The sequence below is a fragment of the Polypterus senegalus genome, chromosome 2 (assembly GCF_016835505.1).
Source record: "Polypterus senegalus isolate Bchr_013 chromosome 2, ASM1683550v1, whole genome shotgun sequence".
Taxonomy (NCBI): domain Eukaryota; kingdom Metazoa; phylum Chordata; class Cladistia; order Polypteriformes; family Polypteridae; genus Polypterus; species Polypterus senegalus.
The window spans coordinates 147,869,141-147,891,873 of record NC_053155.1 but is presented as its reverse complement, the minus strand read 5'-3'; the positions used below and the strand labels follow the sequence as shown (position 1 = coordinate 147,891,873).

General features: G+C 38.4%; 1 protein-coding gene across 1 annotated transcript in view; it reads right to left on the bottom strand.

Moving 5' to 3' along the window:
* nalcn (sodium leak channel, non-selective) overlaps positions 1-22,733 on the bottom strand; it is an 828,408-nt gene that overhangs the window by 762,507 nt on the left and 43,168 nt on the right. The gene's annotated exons all lie outside the window — the stretch shown is intronic.

Sequence of the window (22,733 nt, the reverse complement as noted above, 5' to 3'; positions counted from 1 at the left end):
AAATCCTTCACAAATGTCAGTACATATACTGTATTAGATTTTCCCAGTGATTTCTATTTTTAGTCTTTAACATTCAATGGAGTTGGTATTTTTTCTTTTTTTCAAACTTTTAAAAGTAGGTTGTTCCAGTAATGCAGTGCTAAAAGCACACTGCCTTTCCTAAAATTCTACACTAACTCCAAGGAGACATTTTGTATATATCTGCAAAGCACTTTGACCCAGACACAACAGCCATACTGCTGAGTACTAAAAGCATGTTTCGGGTCAGGTTGGTCACCTAAATGCAGAGAGTGTAACTTGTCATTTCATAGACCTTGGCCTGACTGTAATTCAAGAAATGGTTGTGACAATTCAGAAGGTTGAACAGCTTAGTCTGGAGTGACCGAGGCTGAAACAAACATGGCCTAATGGTTTAAAAAGCCAAGATATCACACATTTCTGTTAATCTAATATATGTGATGGTCTAACTATAGTCCTTCAATTTTCTAACCTTTTCCAACAACATTATATCGATTATGGATTTTTAACCATAATAATATAACATATTCCAAAAGAATAATAATATAGCATAATCCAAAAGAATCAGGCTAGTAAGTATGCTGAAAAAGGTGTTTCCTACTTATTTTACTTTGGAATCCACAGAATTCCTGAGAAGCCATAATGGAAATGCAGCTCAATTTGAGGACACTAAAGCTTGTAGGTTTTTCGTGGCATAGGTAGCACCTAACAGGAAAATACTCAGTTAAACCTTTGAAATCAGAATACATTCTGCTAAGTTTATTTTACTCCTGTGAATTTTACACATTGTCAAAAATTATGGTCCTAGATTAAAAATGAGACACAATGCACAGTGTCTTCTCTGTTCACTTCAGGTTTTCACTTTGAACAATAAAAAGTAGATCAATCAAAAGATGGCATTAAAGAAAGATTTAAGAAACATTTTTTTAAAAGCCCTTAGACATTAGAATAAATTTAAGGGCTCGGAAAAATGCAATAGTCAAAAAGATCCTGTATCTCAATGATAAAATGAACCAAATGTTGAAAATGGTTATTATTTCATTTACAGTATAGTACTCTTCAAAGGTGAAAATTATTTGGATATACATCTCTTATGATTTATGAATGCAGGCAATTATTTTGCACAACTTCAAAAAAAAGTTCTGCCTAAAACAAAATTCAAGAATGTACAGTATTTATTCATATGAATTTGCTATATTGAGCTTTTTATTTTGGAAATACTAACGGGCATCATAAACTATACTGTACATCAAATTATCCAATATAAAAATAAGATTATTCTGAAAATCTAAAAAGAAATCCAAACAAATTTTAGAAATATTTAATATGTTTGATATGATAAAAGCAAAATTATTTTTTAAAATATAAACTGCATATTATATATAAAAATGGAGAATAAAATGTATTAGGTATCTAATGAAACATTCAATAATATTTGATGCCCTAATGCTTCTTCTATGTTTACTGAATGATTAAAGTTAAAGATTTTTTTCAGTTTCAGATGTGGAGTTTATCCCATGCTTTTCAGATTCCTGGGACACATTTTGAAGAAACAATAAAGTACGTAGCAAAAAATCCAAACAAACAAACAATATAAAGATTTATTGAAACAGCTTTGGCTACCACTGTTTTGTGTAATCTCATATTTAATGTGGCAGAATAAACCATGACTTTCCTAGAAAGTGATAAATAGTGCTTTAGCAAAGAGATAATTCATCTTTCGTCCTCTGTTTCTAAAAAACAAAAAGATCACCCGTCTCATACTTTATCAGATTGCACAATGTGGTTCTCCAATTTCTTTCACAAATTGATAGCAAGTCTGTTACTTATACAGTTGCATTTCATGGTGAACTTTATCAAATGATTTCAGACAATGGATTAGTGGGATCGATGAGAATAAGTTCATTAAATTCATTGATACATGAGCTACTAGATTCAAGGACTATAGGTTACAAGTTATATGGAAATACTAAAAGAGATTAATCTTTTCAGATCAGGCGAACGAAGATTACCAGGTAACATGACATAAATGTTTAAAATTATAACTGAAATTAATAGGGAATACATCATATGCCACTTTAAAATGTTTTTCAATAAGAATGTTATAGCAAAGAAAGAAATTGTTTAAGTGTATGCTTACCTGTAGACCTAACACAGTTTTTCTTCACAAATTTAATAGTAATGACATGGAAAAATCTATAAGCCAATTTGTAGAAAACAGGGAAACTATGCTGTATTGGATGGTCTGTTTTTAAAAAAAGCATTTCTCTTGTTCTATTATCAGAAATTGAACCTTAATGTCCCAAAGGTTTTATTTGTTAATGATATATATAATGTAGGTCTGGAAATTAATTTTAAGAAATTAACTAATAAATTGAATAAATATATGTAATTAACTGCAATTAATCGCATCTAACAATAAAACCTAATTATAAAATTGATACATATATCATGAAGTAAATACGCACTGAATCACAAAATTAATATAGAATCAACACAAAGGCTTTAAAAAACCAATTAATGGCATAGTTTAAACTTAAACAATGACCTTAAACCTGAATTTTTAACAAAATACTACTTGAGCAAGAACAACCTGAATTTGAATGCCTTCCTAAAAGGAAAGTTGAAAAGAAGGCAATAAGAAAACGAGGCCAATGTATTAATTCTCAAACTGGCATAGCATATGAAACACAGACATGTCAAAATAAAAAGCAGTCGAAACAACTGTTGACATTGAATGCACTACCAAAGACTGACTTAATTGAAATACGCATGTCTTAAATGGGCATACATTAAAACTTGTGCTAAAACACTGCAAATACTATCCTTGATTGTTCATCACCATCAATGATTAATTTTTATACTCTACACAAGTGCTGTATCTGCGGATGGCAATCTCCAAGCTGCTTTTTTTTGCCCAATCCCCCCAGTCCAGCCCCTTTAGACAGCTTAACACTTCTAAGAGATTTAATGTTTTTGTGTTTGGTAGAATTGTGGTGTGCCTTGGAACTTTTTGGATCACAAAAATGTGCCACCACAAAAGAACGGTTGGAAAACACTGCTCTACCTACACCTTTGCTCCTGGCACGCTAAATAAGATCTCCATAGCTGCTATCTCGCTTAAAAACTGACACTGTGCATTACTTGGATGGTTATGTTTCATTTTTTACATAAATTAGTGAAGATACTGTAAACTTCAAAGTTCTGTTTTGTAGAACTTTGTCATTATATTAGAGCAGTCAGTACTATAAGCTACCTGGCAGATCAGAGAGTTAGATACAGAGGTAGTAGCAACTTATTTTGGTTTTAGTGCCTCTTAAATATACTGTAACTTATTTAGCACTTATGTGATATGACATTGATTTGATCTTCTTATTAAAACAGAAAATGAGAAAAAACAAAAGAGTGATTTTTACATTTGCAACTTTTCTCTAGCATTGCACCAGGATTGACATCAATCCTACTCTCCTGTACCTATGTCAGTACATATAAATCAAGAAAATGAACACCAGTGCTATGTATTGATGTGTGGCATATCGCTGTGAACAGTATAAGACAAAATTTTAAAGCTTTAAATGAATATTTTATTTCATAAAATTTTTAAAAGTAGTATAAAAATATGGTACTGAAGGTATGTAATTCTTTAGGTAAACACTTAACATTTTCGTATTATTTTTTTGTAATTAAATGAAAATGCCGCCTTAACCAAAGCACTGCCTGAGGTGTTTGCCTTGTGGATGGCCCTAGATGCAACAATATTTTTATCACATTACACAGGCCACAATAATCAGAAAAATGAACACATTAACTCTCCCAGGCCTAATATAAAGTGATAAAACGTGCAACAGCTGTGCCCTTGTGTAATGTCATCTGGTGATATAACGGCTAAAATGTCAAATAAAGAAAGGCAACAAGAACCACAAAGAAAGAGGAATGTAAGGGTTAGCATATCTGGTGAACAGAAGTTCACAAATTCCAGATGTGATCGTAACAGGAGGACTTAACATTGTACCATTAAGCCTGTGCTATTAAATGGGCTTTATGCTATGCTAGTTTGACAATAAATTGAGAAATCAGTTTTCATGGGCTTTTATATGGATGAGCTTGAAGTGTTTTGCATTTCTAAAATGAGAGAAATGAAAATATCTGTAACGTGTTTCTTATATATCAAATTTCAAATTTTAAGTTATTAATGATTAGACACCACTCTGAAGAAACTTCAAAGACACCCAATAAAAACCATCTGCAAGAAATTTATATGGAACACTTACTTATGAAAAAAATGGTTTCTTTGAGAGTTGTTGTGCTTATAAAAAGTAATCAGTCCTTATCTTCTTTCACATTTAAGACAGTACCTGTCTTGGGTTGTAACATTTGTTTCATTTTTGACAAAAAGAAAATCATTAAATATTGAAAGGGAAATGCTATTATCTCTTTGTGTACTTTCCCTGGGTTGGTACATTGCACGAATCACAGATGACAGCCATAACACAAAGTACAGTGAAATTCTTGTTTGCATGTGCAAATCAACATACAGCACCTTGCCTTGAGTAAGTCCCATTAATGCAATATTTGTTCATTCTTCCTTCAGATTTGCTTTACCTGCTTCAAGTTAATTTGGGAACAGTGATAGAAATGGAAACATCCATTTTTCATTTCATAACTGTAGTGCTGTTTTTGTTCTTTTGATCATAATCCAATCAAACATAAACCTACTGTACCTTCCTACTTTGACCTGTTCGGTAGGGGAATGCAGCTTTTTTCGTCATTTTTTCTGTGTTACTGTAAGTTCTAGTCATCTTTACATAAGTCTATATAATATATCTTCAAATTTTCCCTGAGGCAGGCAGTTGTCCGCAAGTGCCTTGACACAACTATCCATCCATCCATTTTCTAACCCGCTGAATCCGAATACAGGGTCACGGGGGTCTGCTGGAGCTAATCCCAGCCAACACAGGGCACAAGGCATGAACCAATCCTGGGCAGGGTGCCAACCCACCGCAGGACACATACAAACACTCCCACACACCAAGCACACACTAGGGCCAATTTAGAATCGCCAGTCCACCTAACCTGCATGTCTTTGGATTGTGGGAGGAAACCGAGCGCCCGGAGGAAACCCACGCAGACACGGGGAGAACATGCAAACTCCACGCAGGGAGGACCCGGGAAGGGAAGCGAACCCGGGTCTCCTAACTGCGAGGCAGCAGCGCTACCACTGCGCCACCGTGCCGCCCCTTCTCGACACAACTACCATCAAACAAATGGAAAAAGGTCCTAATTCTCTTGCCTCAATAACTATTAATCTATAGTACTTACACTGCTCATCATGAAGTCCTTAAAGAGGCTAGTCTTGGGACATCTTAAAACCGGATTTTCAACATCACATGACCATTTCCATTTTGTCTATTCCATGAACCATTCCACTGAGGATGCCATATTATCTACAATACATCTGGCCCTGTCCTATTTGGACAAAAGAGACACTCACTGGAATGCTGTTCATAGACTTCAGTTTAGCATTCAACACTATTATCCCTTAGACACTCACAGGAAAGTTGAGTCTGCTAGGCTACAACACATCCCTTTTCAACTGGATTCTGGACTTACTGACAGACAGACCCCAGACAGCATGTTTTGGAAACACCATCTCCAGCACCTTTTTGCTGAGTAATGGCAGCTCGCAGGGCTTCATACTCAACCCACTTCTGTTCACTCTGCTGACTCACATTTGTATGTCTGTGTACAGCTCTAACACTATCATTAAGTTTGCTGGAAACACAACGGTGGTGGGTCTCAACATCAATGGGGATGAGTCAGCTCACAAAATGGAGATACAATGATTGGTGGACTGATGCAAATACAAAAATCTCTCTTAATGTGAATAGAATGAATGAGAAGATTGTTGACTTTAGGATGGCCCATGTTGTCCACACACCACTGCACATACATGGGCTCTGCTGTGGAATGGCAAAGAGTACCAAATTCCTTAGTGTGCACTTGGCCTCTGACCTTACTTGGCCAATTAAGACTACCTTTCTTGTAAAGAAGGCACAGCAACATCTCCACTTCCTACATTAGCTCAGGAAGGCAAGCCTAGCTTCCTCCATTATCGCCAAATTCTTCAGGGGCACCATCAAGAGCATTCTGACCAGCTAAATTATCATCTGAATTGGGAGATGCAGTGACCCTGACTGTAAGATCCAACAAAAGACAGGGGTGGTGTGACCTGGATGATGTGCAGTGTTTTATTATTGTTACATTGCTTATTGTTATATAGCTTACTATACCAGCCAGAAAACTCCAAGCTCTATGATAGTCAAATTACACCTGTACACATTCCACGAAGGAAACCACAGCATCCTCTTAGAATATCTTGCAAAAACATTGCAGATAAAGACTGTTTTCCCATTCATGGCTTCTTCCTTACCACTTACAAGTCTCACATAATGGGTCCTCTTGAAATACATTTGAGGCTGCAGATATCTGTGAATATCATTTCTGTAATGCGTTTAAAGGCAAAACTGGTCTTTCTGGTAGATTCTCCAAGAAACGTCCCTGTTGTCTGGCAACTAACTGGAGCCAGATCAAGGAAGGGTAACAGTAGATTAAGATATTTCTCTTCTATAAAATGGACTACCATTGAGCTGTGAGGTATGTTCAGTGGAATTTATGTGGCTGTGTACCCTTCCTCAGAACTATACTTGTCTATAATGAAACCTCTTATTTGTTAAGAATTATTTTTTATCTTCATTATAAAGTTTTATTTAGAAAAAATATATTTTTTGAGTTATTACAAAGTATCTGAGCAAATCTAGGCTACAAATTAGAAATAGAAAGATCAAGTTGACAATTTCCATGTTTGATTTTGTGAGAATTTTTGACATTTGCCCATTTCTTTGACAATGTGAACACATTCATGTACATTACTGAAGAAAACCGTCCATTTTAACCTATTTCAGGATCAAAATCGGATACAATATATCAGATATAAATTATATATTAAAAATTGATATGGGTAGAATATAAAGTCTTTATCTGTAGACAAAGTAGTAGAGAGACAGCAATACAAGACAATTCATGTACACTATAATAAATAAATAACATTAACAATTCAAAATAGAATATCAAAATAAGTGTATATTTCAGCTGCATCCTCATTAATTACATGTTTAAAATGGCAATTTCATCATCTACATGCATAATTTAAAAAGCAGTTTAAAATAACTGAGATGTTTCTGAATTTCCCCTTAATTTTGTCTATTTGTGAATTTTTAGTTCTGTCCAGTACTTTCTATCTTATTTTTTACTTGCTTACAACTGACTCAATGTCAAAATAATGTTTAACTATTTTGCTTTGTGATAGATAGATAGATAGATAGATAGATAGATAGATAGATAGATAGATACTTTATTAATCCCAAGGGGAAATTCACATAATCCAGCAGCAGTATACTGATACAAAAACTATACAAAAAAAACAATATTAAATTAAATAGTAATAAAAAATGCATGTAAAAGCAGACAATAACTTTGAGTAATGGTAGCATTTACTCCCCCGGATGGAATTGAAGAGTCGCATAGTGTGGGGGAGAAACGATCTCCTCAGTCTGTCAGTGGAGCAGGACAGTGACAAAAGTCTGTCACTGAAGCTACTCCTCTGTCTGGAGATGACACTGTTCAGTGGATGCAGTGGATTCTTCATGATTGACAGGAGTTTGCTTAATGCCCGTTGCTCTGCCACAGATGTTAAACTGTCCAACTTTACTCCTACAATAGAGCCTGCCTTCTTAACAAGTTTGTCCAGGCGTGAGGCGTCCTTCATCTTTATGCTGCCTCCCCAGCACACCACCGCGTAGAAGAGGGCACTCGCCACAACCGTCTGGTAGAACATCTGCAGCATCTTATTACAGATGTTGAAGTTCGCCAACCTTCTAAGAAAGTATAGTCGGCTCTGACCTTTCTTACATAGAGCATCAGTATTGGCAGTCCAGTCCAATTTGTCATCTAGCTGCACTCCCAGATAGAGTCTATAGATATAGATATACTACAGTGTAGTAGTTTATATATTTTTTTTACTATGGTAAATATATTTTCAAGGATTCTGAGTCATTCTCATTTATTTTGACATAGTTTATGTTTTGTTTTGTTTGGCCATCTGTTGTTTATGCAATATGTAGAGGTGTGTCATGTGACCATAATCAGTACTTCAATGACATCAGCAAAAGTTTGCTATAAATACAGCAGCAACACCATGTTGCTTCATCTTTCAGTTGATAATTTTAACAAATACTACTGTAGAACTGTAGTTAGTTTTCTTATCAATTAATCCAAGCATTAGGTTCTCTCGTTTGCCCCTGACCTCTTTTTTTGATTGGCTAGTTCCTGAAGATCATTCTGGTTTTGACATTTGCCTGTCCTGATTATATTTCTGTCTGGCTACTATCTCCTGGTTATTCCATTCTTAGGGTTAGGGTAGGGGTACATACTGTATCTATACTCATAGCTGACCTTGACTTGCTTTTGTTTATTCCTAAGTTTCTTGAACTGTGACAATGCGGGTTCTACTCCATGCTCCCACTTTCTTTTGGGGAGCTCTTGAATCCATCACCGTCGGTAATGTAACTGGATGAGCTGGACAATGACAATGACACAAAATGAAGCAAGGGGAAGGTGTAAAATGCAAAAGTGCTTTTATTACAAAAGCCAAACAAATCTAACAGTGTCCAAAGTGCTGTGTTCCACAATGTTTCAATAAATAATCCATAAAGCCATTGTAAAAAGTAGAGGTTAAAATTCAAATAAATAATTCCTTTAAAATGAGGTTAAAAAACACTGACAGGAAGCAGTCTCTTCTTTAAAAACCCGGTGCTTTCTTCTTTAACAGGCAGCTCCCCTGCTTCTGCCATATGGGCCATGCAACAGGGGAGTTGCCCTACCTGCAGGTGCAGCTGACTTTCCTTCTGCTGGTCTGGTAGCCTTCCATCACCTGGCCATAACGCCAGAGCAAGACTCGGGTTCCAGTGACCAGGGGCCTCATGTATAACGCCGTGCGTAGAACTCGCACTATAACATGGCGTAAGCACAAAAGCCGAAATGTGCTTACGCACAGAAAAATCCAGATGCAGGAATCTGTGCATCTCCAACTTCCACGCTCTTTCGTTACATAAATCCCGATCAGCGTGAAAACTAACGCCGTGCACGCCAAGATTTTGTAACGCCCCAAATCCTCCCAGAATTACGCCTATTTGAATATGCAAATCAATATAAATCGCCCTTAAGCGCAGCCTTCTGTGAAAAGACAATGGGAAAAGCATGGGGAAAATATAAGAATTTCAGCGAATACCAAGTGGAGGCAAAGGAAAAACATACTATTTGTTCAAATAAACCGTGGTATAATCAACAAAAGGAAGTTGATCGAGTGACATAGCGTGTTGGAGAAACTTGAAAGCTCACATTCACAAAATCGCACAGTGCCGGAAATAAAAAAGAAGTCACATATCAAAGTCACCGTGAAAAGCCGAGTTGTAAGCCCACTGTCTGAGTGTCATATGAAAGCTTATTAGGGTACAGAGAAAAAGGCACACGGTGGGGAAAAAGCACGAAATGTCAACTTTAATCTCGAATTTTCCACTTTAATCACGTAGTTTATTTTGTCATTTAGTAGAACATTATAAACTTCATCTTAAAATCGTTTAATTAACCAGTTTCTCAAAATTACATCGTAATTAAAGTAGCACGTTAAATGCTTTGTTTTGTATTTGATCTTCTACTCGTATGTGATCTATGTGTGTGACTCACTACTTGCTTCTTAAACCGGCTCTCTTCCTCCAACTGGACACAGAGTCCATTACATTTGTGATATTACAGCTCTCTGAATAACTAAAATACTGAGATGTATACGTGATATCATTTTCATGATGATAGGAGCTAAAGCACGTTATTAAACATGTGTTTCATGAGTCTCGCGCTCATGACAAGCATTTATCTTTTGTCGAAATTTGTCGCTGCGTTTTAGCTGTGTTGTTATTTTCTTTCTGTTTTATATTCAATATATATTGGCGTGCCCCAAGAGTCCTTGCTTTTCTTTCCCCAAGTAACCGATCGCCACACAATCAGCTCTGTAATAGAAGTTAAGCCATCTGTAAGCTTAGCGCCGATTCTTCAAAACGTTTAAAGAACATTGAAATATCTTCGTAGTACATGTTTAATTATTCTATCCTTCACGACACTCCCAGTGAAGAATATAGATTATTTAAATGAAGTTAAAGTTTTATGTGTATAATTTAACAAACATATTTTGCTGCATTTCACCTTAAAAATGATAACGTCATCATATGTAAATACACGCTTTATAAAGTGGCTCAGGTTGTGAGATATTATAACTGTAGTGCAAGTTTACAGTGGGGTGATTGTACTTATAAGTACAAACTGTTCTACAAGGTGCAATTGATTGAGTGCATTTAAAGTTCTTGGGATTAAACTGTTTCTGAACCGCGAGGTCCGTACAGGAAAGGCTTTAAAACATTTTGCAGTGGCTGAGGTAGCGTGTGCTTAATGCCGTATACCGATAATTCTCTTTCCGATCAGCTGCTGCTGTGATTCACACTCAGATACAGTGATATAAATACTCGGAGTCGTGCAGTGAGAGAAATATGGAAAAAGATGATCCACTGTGGCAACTCCTAACAAGAGGAGCTGAAAGAAGAAGAAGAAGAAGAAGAAGAAGTGAGAGTAACAACGCTAAAGCAGTTATGGTATTTGGAATACTATGGCTGTTCCCTGGACCATTATATTGTTACAAGTTAATTACAATCAGATGCATTACACTAATAAACAATATGCGGTTAGTTTCAGTGTATTTATAAAGCCGCGTCATGAAAATAATGAGTAACCACACAGGAACAGTGGCACTGCTTTGACGCTGGGTGCCGCCAGTCTGCAAAACCGAGCGGAGAACTTGCGTACGACAAGGCATGAGGTACCGTGGAAAAGTGCATGGCTTTACGCCAAGTGTAGGTTTTATACATCGCGATTTGAACATGGAAAAGTTCTTACGCAACATTTCTGTGCGTACGCACCGTTTATACATGAGGCCCCAGGGCACTCACGCTTGGGCTCACTCTCCCAAGCCTCCCTGACTCCTGCTGCCTTCCATGGCCTTATGCAGCATGCCAACCTCCTTCTAGGTCACTCCAGCTCCTAAGATCGCTCAGCAGCGACTGCTTCCTGCTGCCTCTACCAAGCACCGGATCTTTACTTCTCCTGCCTTCTTTTCCCACTTTTAACCTCCATTCTCTTTCTCTCCCTTCCGCACTCATGCTTCTCCTATTTATAATGGGGACATGACACAGGTGTGACGATTAGTTGCTCCCACCATCAATTATGGATACGGACAATTTCTCACCTGTGCACTTAAGTGAGGAAACTCCCGCGCCACATCACGTCCGAGAACTGCTCCGGCCACACTACCACACCCGCTCTTTAAGCCATGAGTGCAATGCTTATTTATTTAAAAACTGGCCTCTCCTTCTGAGCCGTGGACCTGCTATACCACATGAACATGGAGTTATACTTACTTTCAATAGCTTTCTTCCTCAAACCAAGAGTTGCCATTTGCATTCATACATTGTATAGAATTCAAAAAGTGGTAAAATATGTGCAGTCAAGAAAAACAGAAACTTTCTAAACCACCTTCAAGTGGCTTTCTGCCTCTAGCAATTTTACAATGAGAACAACTACAAATGTAATTATGTGTTTGCTTTAGTGATTGTTCTTTGTAATAAACTGTATACAAAACAAAGGTAATGCAAAAAATATGGGGAAACCTAGTAGAAGACAAATGTTTAGATAAACCATCTATTCTCTTTGTAAAAGAATAAAAAATAAAGGAAATAATATAGTTGACATTTCTTAAACATTTCATATTTTTAATATTATAAGTATTTATTCACTTTATTTGTTATTTGTATTATCAAATGAAAACTCAACCAGTTTTTTGGGAAAAATGTTGTGGGAAAACTTTAATGCAGATGAGAGAGTAATTGAGGCTCTAAAGTAATACTTTGCCTGGGATTTAGTTTTAGAATTTGGGTCAGCAGACACAAGAACATAAATAATAACAAAACTCCTGCCAAGACAGTAAGCCTTTAACAGTGAAACAGAGACAAACTTTAGAAGGCAGCACATTGTATATAGCTTTGACTATACTATAAAAAGAATTATAAAAGTAGACCTCTCAAGACCATAGCTCATAAATCCACATAAAAACAGCAGAGTGCTGATAAAACTGAAAATGAAATAACCTGTAACAAACAAAGCAAACACAAGCAGAAATACAAAATACAGCTCTAAATAAATGAATGGGCAAAACCACAGGTGGAAAAAGTGGTTAAAATGTCAGTATATTGAACTTCAAAATAATAATAATTAAAAAAAAAAAAGATCTGTTAATTTTCTCATTTTTTATAGCTTGGGGAAATTCCTAGCAACTATGTTGCCTTACAATAAAGTTCAATTTTGAGTTCAAATGGTCGCGTGCCCACATTCCCCTTAATATCCCTAAGTCAATCACGTGATCATGCCACAGTGCCTTTATTAAGAAGCAGTTTTCTTTGTTTATTTGAACAATGTATGATTTTTACACAAAAAAAAAAAAAAGAAAAATAACAAAATACATGACAAGAAAGCACAGAATAGCCAAGGATGCATTTATTTGGCTGACATACTTGACAATGTATGTGTTTGACTTTGACTTTAATATGTTTCTGCCTTTAAAGATAGTTTGCTTAATGCTTCTGAATTTAGGAGATACATTGCCAAACCTTTGTAATTTAACAAAGAATAACAAGTTGGACAATGTATGCATAGTATAACATTCAGATGCATTTGGGATCTTGGTTAATTGGTTTGAAAGCTTAAACATTTTTACATTTTGCATATAGTAGAACAGCATGGTTTTCCTTTCTCATACAGTATAGTGCTCATCTCAAACAACTGTCTTCAAATGCCACTATTGAGTGTTGATGCCCAGATGTTAATTGTTATCTCTGTTCTGCCAAAAACTGGACAATAATCACAGAAAAATGTCTCACAATCACTAATAGTTTTTCAATATGTGTGATGATGAAAGATCAAACACAAATCTACAGTGTTCAATAATGTCTTAATGATTACTAAAAATAATTCAATAATGATTTAAAATTTCTATGAATTGCAACTAAGAACCACCAAGGTCCTTGTTGATGTTGATGTATTTCATCATAGTTTAACTCCATAATTGCATAATCTGGCTTTTTCATTTCCCCAATATTTTTTCACCATGCCACGCCACACCAAAGAAAATATGTAATGCTGAGTGTTGATTGGCATTGTGAACTTAGTATCAACGTAAAGTATGCCTTAGATCTTTGAAAAAACGCAATGCAATGATTTCAGATTTATTGTAATACAATGAATTATTGTATTGTATTATTGTAAGTACAATGGAACTGTTATATGCACTCCTGACAAACACACTCCACACTGTCACTCAAGAAGAACCATACTTAAGACTTTGTAAAATATAACAGAAAATGTAATAAGCAAAGAGCCACCCCTGCCACGATCACCTCACCCTGACAGTTTCTCAGTTCAGGTGTTCATTTGGTAAAGCCATATATAAAATCACCAGGAATGCCATTACAATGTTTATCACATACAAAACACACACAGCACATAACCAGCACTAGTTTCCACAAGGAGTAAAGAGAGCATGGCACAGAGTAGATGGAGAAAGCCTAAAGTGAAGAACATAATGCTATAATAAATATTTCTTCTTTGCTTGATCTTCACATGCATCACTCATGGCTGCAGAAGGATGGAGATATGCAACATGGAGCCATTTTGGAATAGAAATATGATTTGCTTGTGTGTGCACCAGCATTGCATGTAAAAAGTATGATTTGTGCACATGTGGTATAGGAAAAAATAGGATTTGAGTATACATGTGCTGATGATACATGTTTTGAATCTCGTACTGTCATAATAACAGATGAGTACTCAAATGAGATGATTATGTAGGATACTTACAGCTGTGTTACTGTATCATATATTGGGCAAACATTTGTGCAGAACATAATTTGTTATAAGCAAGTAAATGACCATTGATGACACAGAATAGGAGACAAAAGGAGGAAAAAGCTATGGTGAACCTAGGTGCACTTGTTCAAAATATAAAACTACACCCTCAATGGCCACTGACAGCAGGCAAGTGAACAGGAAACATATCCTAACCTCAGGAAAATATTACCAAGAATCTGTGATAAAATGTGTTATATCTAGTTACAGCACGCCTCAGAAATGCAAAAGAAACATTTTCTTAAATGTTTGCCACTTCAAAGTGGAGATATTCAGTAAGTTCTAAGAGTTTTTTTATTCACATTTAGACACCAGCAATTCCAACCCCATTTTAAAACACAAGGACAAGCTAACAGATTTTTTTTAATTGATAAAAAATAGTTTCACTTTGGAACACAAATTCACATGGCAAAAAAATATATATGATTAAGTAGAAATAACTTCAATTTGAAAAATACCAAACTTATCTTTCATAGCAGTTTACAATATCATGTAGTTCAGAACTGCGCCCAAACAGGCTGCTGGTTGCTGAAACAACTTTCACAGATAACAAAGTGTTGCAAAAACTGCATTGATTTATATCTAGGTTTAGGGCTAATAGTAGATCATATTCTTAAACATACATGTACATAGTTTTAAAGATATACACAATGGAGAATTAAAATTTATGTTCAAGTTTAAACCTAAATATTTTTGGCTGCAGCAGTTTTAACCATGAATGATAGAATGTCATTGTGGTGCTTTGTCAATGAATTATTGTGTCAGTGAAATAGTGAATCACTATGAATTGCATGTATTACAAACATGAGATTGTTTTTAGGGTAACATACAGTAAATATTGATTAAATGTGTATTCACTGTATACATAACCACTCATAGAGCCACACTTAGGGCACTCCTTTCCTCTCATTTCCAATCATTTTTAGAGAAGTTAAATTACTTTATTTTCTTTACTGACATTTTTAAATTTATAGTCACTTAACTTATACATAACAAACTACAAATTTAATTGAAGAATAAGGGTATGAAATTGTAATGAAATCAGCCTACTGCAAACTAAGTTATTTCATGTGGATAAACAACCAACAAGAGAAATGTTTTTCGCATTTTATGTAAAAACACCTATCCATTCATCCACCATGCTATATCCTAACACAGGGTCACTGGGGGTCTGCTGGTGCCAATCCCAGCCAACGCAGGGTGCAAGACAGGAAACAAACCCCAGGCAGGACACCAGCCCACCGCAGGGCGCACACACACACACATCCATACAATAGGGGCAATTTAGAATTGCCAATGCACCTAACCTGCATGTCTTTGGACTGTGGGAGGAAACTGGAGTACCTGGAGGAAACCCACGCAGACACGGAGGGCAGCATGCAAACTCCATGCAGGGAGGGCCCTGGAAGCGAACCCGGGTCTCCTAACTGCGAGGCAGCAGCGCTACCACTGCGCCACTGTACCGCCTTTAAACACACCTAAAAAAGAAAATTAATGACAAAAATAAGTAACTAATTATTTTCCTTATTCCTGGATAAATGTAGTTCCCTTGTACTGCAAGGTCAATTTGCTTGTGGACTGCAATTGCAATCTGACTGGGTACTATGTGTTAATGAGCGTGGCTGGTAATGAGCAGAGGACTGTATAACAAAGCTCTGTGCTTTGGATTCAGACAGAAACACTTACAAAAATTGTCTTGGCAATATTTCAGCTCCTGTTTGACTATTTGATTGCTGGAAAATTACAGGCTGTTTCATTTTCTGTCCAAGGGGGACAAAATGGCCATTTTGTGACATCAGGCATTTTGCTTTAAAACCGCAATGGACTATTTCTTATTGCAAGTTGAGACAAGATGAGCTATGGTGAACTGTAACTTAAGTCTGAACTCTTTTTTTTTGCTTCATATCTGGAACTTCACTTTCTGACGTTTCATACGCTATCTCATCTCGCTATGAGACTGTTTGATGTTTTAGTCCATAATCCTATGCATTTTGTCCAAGTTTATACAAATTTTATTTTAATTTTCTTTTCAATTTACTTTACTTTTCAGTGAATAACTTATATTTAATCTTAGGTTAGAATAACTGCTCCGTCTGTAACTCAAATGTATAGATGAACCCTCTTGAAAAGATAGTGTTTTACACATACATTTTTATCAACACTTCTGGGACAAGATGTACATCATTAGAGTAGTTAGGTGATTGTTCATTTTAACACTACAAGGTTCAAAATCCTATGTGAACTACTGGCATAAAGGATGGACTATCCAAGGGTGAGAGAGATGGACCTAAGAGACACAATCTATGTATCACCCTGACTTCTGAAATCAAGACAAGGGTCCTCCATTTTTTCTCTCTGTCTTGTTCTTCCTGGCAAAGATGTTTTTGTCTTGTGTTATTCTTCAGCTTCCATGTCCTTATAAAATATTGTTTAAGCTTTTTTGACTTTGGAACAAGAGCATATTTAGGCTTTACATCCAGACTTTGCTATTATTTATTATCATTTAATTAATTTATATTTAAACACATATCTGGTCTGCTGAAACCAAAGCTATTGAGATTCTATGTGGATTACTGAATAGTGATAGACTATGCAGGCATTATTCATAATCAATACTTAAGTGAATAGAATGTGTGTTAAGCTTAAGGTGCATGACAGCAGGCCAATTAATAATAATTCTAGTTAGCCCCACTCACCCCACCATAATACATTGTTTTACATACCAATATGTCACAAAAGAGAAGAAAATCTGAATACATATATTAAAATATATTCCTGTTGACAGCCACAATCAAGTTTCAGTAAGCTAGATCAGATTTGCCTGTGAGGCATGATAAAAAAAGACAGTGGTCACAAATGTATTGTATTATAGTTGAATTCCTTTTAATATATATAAGTAAATATACTTGATATGCATAGACCAAGCAAAATATTAGAAGTTTTGTCATATAAGGTGTGTTATGGCAAAAAGATAAAAAGACTGGATACCTGCCAGTATCAGCTGTAGGAAGACTTCATGAATTCCTCATTATTAAACATGTAATATTCAAAGGCCTAATTAATGTCTTTATAAAGATTTATCTCTACTATGTTCATTGTAAAGGCATGAAAGTTACCAAATAAATTTTACATAAAATTAACAAGATGGAACACTAAAACTCTCAGTCGATAGGAGAAAAATGTAAAAAAGCTTTATGATTAACAGTTATTCAAAAAGGCAAATGACCTTAATAGTAGTTATAATTATGTAAGACAACAAGTGGGTTATTTGATAGGAACAACATGACAGCTGACAGGGGCATGACACATCTGATTACAGCCTAAGTTAATGGCTAGTATAAGATTTGTAATATAGTGCAATTAACTTGTGTCTTCATGGTACTGTGGGTGTGATTTTTCAAAAGAGTGCAATTACTTTCTACTTCTATCAAGAAAATGTTTTATGGCAGGATATAATTAATGAGTCGCTTAATGATCTGGTATCATCAGACTTCAAGGAAAAAACACTCTTATTGCAAGTTTAAAATCCTCATATTTACAAATCAGAGTCTAAAGTCTAATGTATACAGTGCATATAACCACCCTGGATGGTTTCACATTTTATTGCTACACAACATTAAATCACAGTAGATTTAATTTGTCTTTTTTGACACTGATCAATAGTAAAAGACTCTTTAATATTAAAGTAAAAAAAGTGATCCAAATGAATTGCAAACATAAAACATACAAAAACTGATCACATAAGTATTCAACCCCTTTAACATGACAAATCTAAATCACCACTGGTGCAGCCAATTGGTTTTTGAAGTCGCATAGTTAGTTCAATGTACAGTAGATCAGCTGTTAGTAGTCAAAGAGTTCCAAATGATTGTTGTATAAATGCACTCAATCTGCAAGGTGTAACTCATGGTGAGTGATCTACCCTACACAATGAAGACAAAATATATATATGCATATATACTGTATGTACTGCATGTATATTATATATATACACATATATAGTGGCAGAAGCGCTTGGTTGGCGCCGACCCGACACAGACTGACACCGGAGGCACAGGTGAAAATGAAAATAAAGATTTTGTTTGTCTTCCGCTGGGGGATCACACCTGTGGCCCCAATGTAACCCAGGAGGGCTGCCATCATGTGTTCTGGGGGACCTAGTGTGCATCCCATGGCTGCTCCCCCAGATCCAGAATCAAAGGGGCGTCCCAGCCGGGCTTGGGACCTAGCTGTCCACCACAATAAATATACAGTATATACTGTGTATACTATATATATATATTGTGGTGACTGGCCCAGACACAGACAGGCGGACACATTCATGTCACCCACAACACGTTTATTTACAGCCATAAAGTCACACAAGTGCACCACAAAACCCCCAAAGTCCCCAAAAGTCCTGGCCACACAATGCCTTCTTCAGACCGCCTCCTTCTCTCCTCTTCAGCTCAGTCCACTCCGCTCCTGACTCTCGCCCTGAATGAAGGGAGGCGGCCCCTTTTTATTATCACCCGGATGTGCTCCAGGCAGGTTCCGGCAATCACCCACCGACACGCCCCTGTGTGGCGGAAGTGCCGGCTGCATCCCCGGAAGCACTCCGGGTGTCCCTACTCTTCTTCCCCCCAGCACTTCCTGGTGTGGGATAAGTGCTGAGGTCCAGGGCTCCCAAGGCACGGGAACGCCCCCTGGCGGCGACCACGGGCCCCTACAGGGTGGAGCTTCAAAGCAACCAGGGTGGCGGCCTCCACGTGATCCAGGGCGCATGTAGACACTCCTCCGATCCCTCAAGGCATCCCGGCCGGGTCATTGCCCCTGGCATCCCTGACAGTATATATATACAGTAATCCCTCCTCGATCGCGGGGGTTGCGTTCCAGAACCCCCCGCGATAGGTGAAAATCCGCGAAATAGAAACCATATGTTTGTATGGTTATTTTTATATATTTTAAGCCCTTATGAACTCTCCCACACTGTTAACATTATTAGAGCCCTCTAGACATGAAATAACAGCCTTTAGTCAAAAGTTTAAACTGTGCTCCATGACAAGATAGAGATGACAGTTCTTTCTCACAATTAAAAGAATGCAAATATATCTCTTCAAAGGAGTGTCTGAATCAGGAGCAGAGAATTTCAGAGAGAGAGAGAGAGCGCTCGCAAAGAAAAGCAAACAATCAAAAAATCAATACGTGTGCTTTTACGTTTGCCGAAGCACTGCAATAAAGCGGCATTTTTTTGAGGAGCGTCAGTATCTTCTAAGCAAACAGCCTCTGTGCAAACAGCACCTCTGCTCACATCCCCTCCGCCAGGCGCAGAGAACATCAGAGAGAGAGAGAGAGAGAGAGAGCGAGATTAAATCAAACAATCAAAAATCAGTAAGTGTGCTTTTGTGCTTTTAAGTATGCCGAAGCACCTCGATAAAGTGGCATTTCTTTAAGAAGCGTCCGCTAGGCAAACAGCTTCTGTGCAAACAGCACTGCTCACACCCCCTCCGTCAGGCGCAGAGAATGTCAGAGAGGGTGAGATAGAGGCAGAGACAAGCAAACAATCAAGCACCGCGTGGGAAGCATATCTTATAGCACTGAGGAGTTTTAGTTAATATGTAATACATGCTCTGATTGGGTAGCTTCTAGCCATCCGCCAATAGCGTCCCTTGTATGAAATCAACTAAGCAAACAAACTGAGGAAGCATGTACCATAAATTAAAAGACCCATTGTCTGCAGAAATCCGCGAACCAGAGAAAAATCCGTGATATATATTTAGATATGCTTACATTTAAAATCCGCGATAGAGTGAAGCCGCGAAAGTCGAAGCGCGATATAGCGAGGGATTACTGTATATGGAAGAGAAGGTCTGTGATACGGTTTGCATATGTGCAGCTAGAGATCCACAAAGGGAGAAAATGAATCACGTATCAAAAGTAGTTTTTATTCCTGAGCTTTCAACCCCAGCCAGGGGTCTTCACCAGAGGATAATACTTAGACTTACAAGAATCAAAGGCTGTATATAGCAAAAAATTACATGGGGTGGGGGGAGGTGGCTAAGTCAGTGTGGTCGGGGGGGGTATTCGGTGTGAAGTCTTGTTTATTATGAATATGTTCTTCTTAAGTTTGCATATGCTGGGTTTATGTCCAAGTGTCTGTTGATGGCATTCTCATTTGATAACCAGAGAGCTGGGCGAATCCTATATATTGTCACGCACACGTGCATAGGGAGCCGCGTAAAGACCCGAACGGTAGCGAGAAAACTCCGGCCAAGGGGGAAAAACGGGATACTAACCTTTCTCTCTTAATTTCCCACAGAAAGAAAGAAGCAACACCACCATGAAAATGCCCAGGTTCCGTAACCACGTCTGCTACTTCTGTATTCATTCACTCCTTCCGTCTATCTCTGATGATCTCATGACTCCCATCTACCACCTTTGTTCCTTCTCAGTATTCCTTTGTCAGTTCTGGTCCCACTCCATAAATGTTCCCCAGTCCGCCATCTTGACTGTCTGATATATGTTTTTAATATTTCTGACCTGAATTCACTTTTTGCAAAACTGTACAGTATACGGGGCTCCAGACCCTGCAGCCCTTAGCAAGCCTTGACAAAGCGCGAGCTCTAAGACACCAAAGCCTGCCCGGCGGCAGCTGAACCAATAAAACCACAGCCTGCACGGCCTCCCTTGCCTCCGATCGTCCCGTTGTCTGAGGCGAATGATATATAGTCTTACTTGAGTATTTTCGAGAGGACTTCCTCTCGGAACCAATGGCTGCAGACAGAATGGGCGTCCATACTGGCGCCGTATTTGAAAGGCATCGCGCAGCGGACCTATCATGACCTTCCCGAGGAGGAAGCCACGAGTTATGACCTCCTGAAAACAGAGATCTTAAGTCGCTACGGCATCATGTTGGGCCAGCAGGCGAGTGAGCGGTGGCAGTGGCAGTTCGATCCTGATCGCCCCACCCAAGCCCAGGCATTTGAGTTCTGGGGCAAAATGGGCCGCTGTTTAAGACCAGAAGGCATCCAAGCAGGTCAGGTAGTCGAGCAGGTGACGTGTGAGGGCTTGGTTAATGCCATGCCAGAATATCTCGCCCAGCAGGTCCGGCGACACCCCTATACAGACATGAAACGTCTCCTTGAGGTCTTGGAGCATCAGCTCGCGATGCACCGTGCTGGGGGGTCGGAGAAGCCTGCTCGCGGAGCCCGACAGGTACGTGTGGCCAACCCTGAGCCCACCCGTCACATTGCGGAGGCTCCAATGAAGCCGAGAGAGAGACTGCCAGGTTACTTGTATGCATGGAGAGACCAAGTCTTATCGGTCCGTGAAATGTTATATTTCCTGGAAGGGGGAAGTAAGTCAACTGCTTGTGGCTGTGTTACCCGAACCCCTCTTTCCAGTAATTTTGGGACATGACTGGTCAAAAATCAAAAGCGGTAGAACAGGAACCACTCCTATAGCCAAGTTGTGTCTTATTATGGGTGGACAGGGTGCCCTCCCTGTGGCTCCCACACCGTGCACTTCGGCACACGAAAATGACGCAAGTGGCCGGGGGGAAGATCCTACGGCGACGGACCATGACCCTGAAGTAACCCCGGATGAGGGCCTGAGCCAAGTAAATGGCAACCCCCTGACACACATGGATCCGTTAGACAGCGTGGATTACCAGTTAAGGTCTACGCTGCTGTCATTTAAAAGGGAGCAGTGGAACGATGACTCCCTAAAGTTTGCTCGGAATGCTATCGTTTCCGTTGACGGCAGTTTGACAGACGATCCCATGCCACCGGAACCCTACTTTGTGCTGGAGAATGATCTGTTGTATCAAGTTGTGAGTCACGAAGGCAAAGGAAAGGAAGTTGTTGCTAGTGCCGCGGACTCTTGACAGAATAAAACTCCGTTTCTATGAGGAGGTCCGACGTTTCTGCCAGTCCTGCCCGAATTGTCAGTTACGTCAGATACCTAGGAGGGTCTGTGCTCCTCTCGTTCCGATTCCCCCGGTGGATGTTCCCTCTGAAAGGATCGGAGTCGAACTAGTAGGACCCTTAGAGCCTTTGAACCGTGGACATAAGTATATTTTAGTCATGGTGGATTACGCGACTCAGTACCCAGAGGTGGTTCTGTTACACTCTGCTAATACAAAAAATATCGCACGGGAATTGGTAAGTCTTTTTTCCATAGTAGGAATACCTAAAGATGTCCTCACGGACCAAGGTACTCCTTTTACTTCGGATACATTCAGGGAGGTTGCCAAGTTACTCCGTATTAAGCATCTAAAAGCGTATACCACCCGCAAACCGACGGCTTAGTAGAGCGTTTTAACCAGACGCTTAAACAGATGCTGCACAAGGTAGTCAGCACAGACGGTAGGAACTGGGACCAACTTTTAACACTCGTGCTTTTTGCTTACCGCGAGGTGCCCCAAGCCTCCACGGGGTTTTCCCCATTTGAACTTTTATACCGGGGCATTTTGGATATTCTAAAAGAAAGTAGGGAAGCGGAGACTCTTGCCTCCGTTAATATACTGGAGTATATCGCACAACTGCGTGACAGATTAAATAGAATCCGACCCATCCTAAAAGATCACATGTCACGTGCTCAAGCAGTGCAGGCGCGGT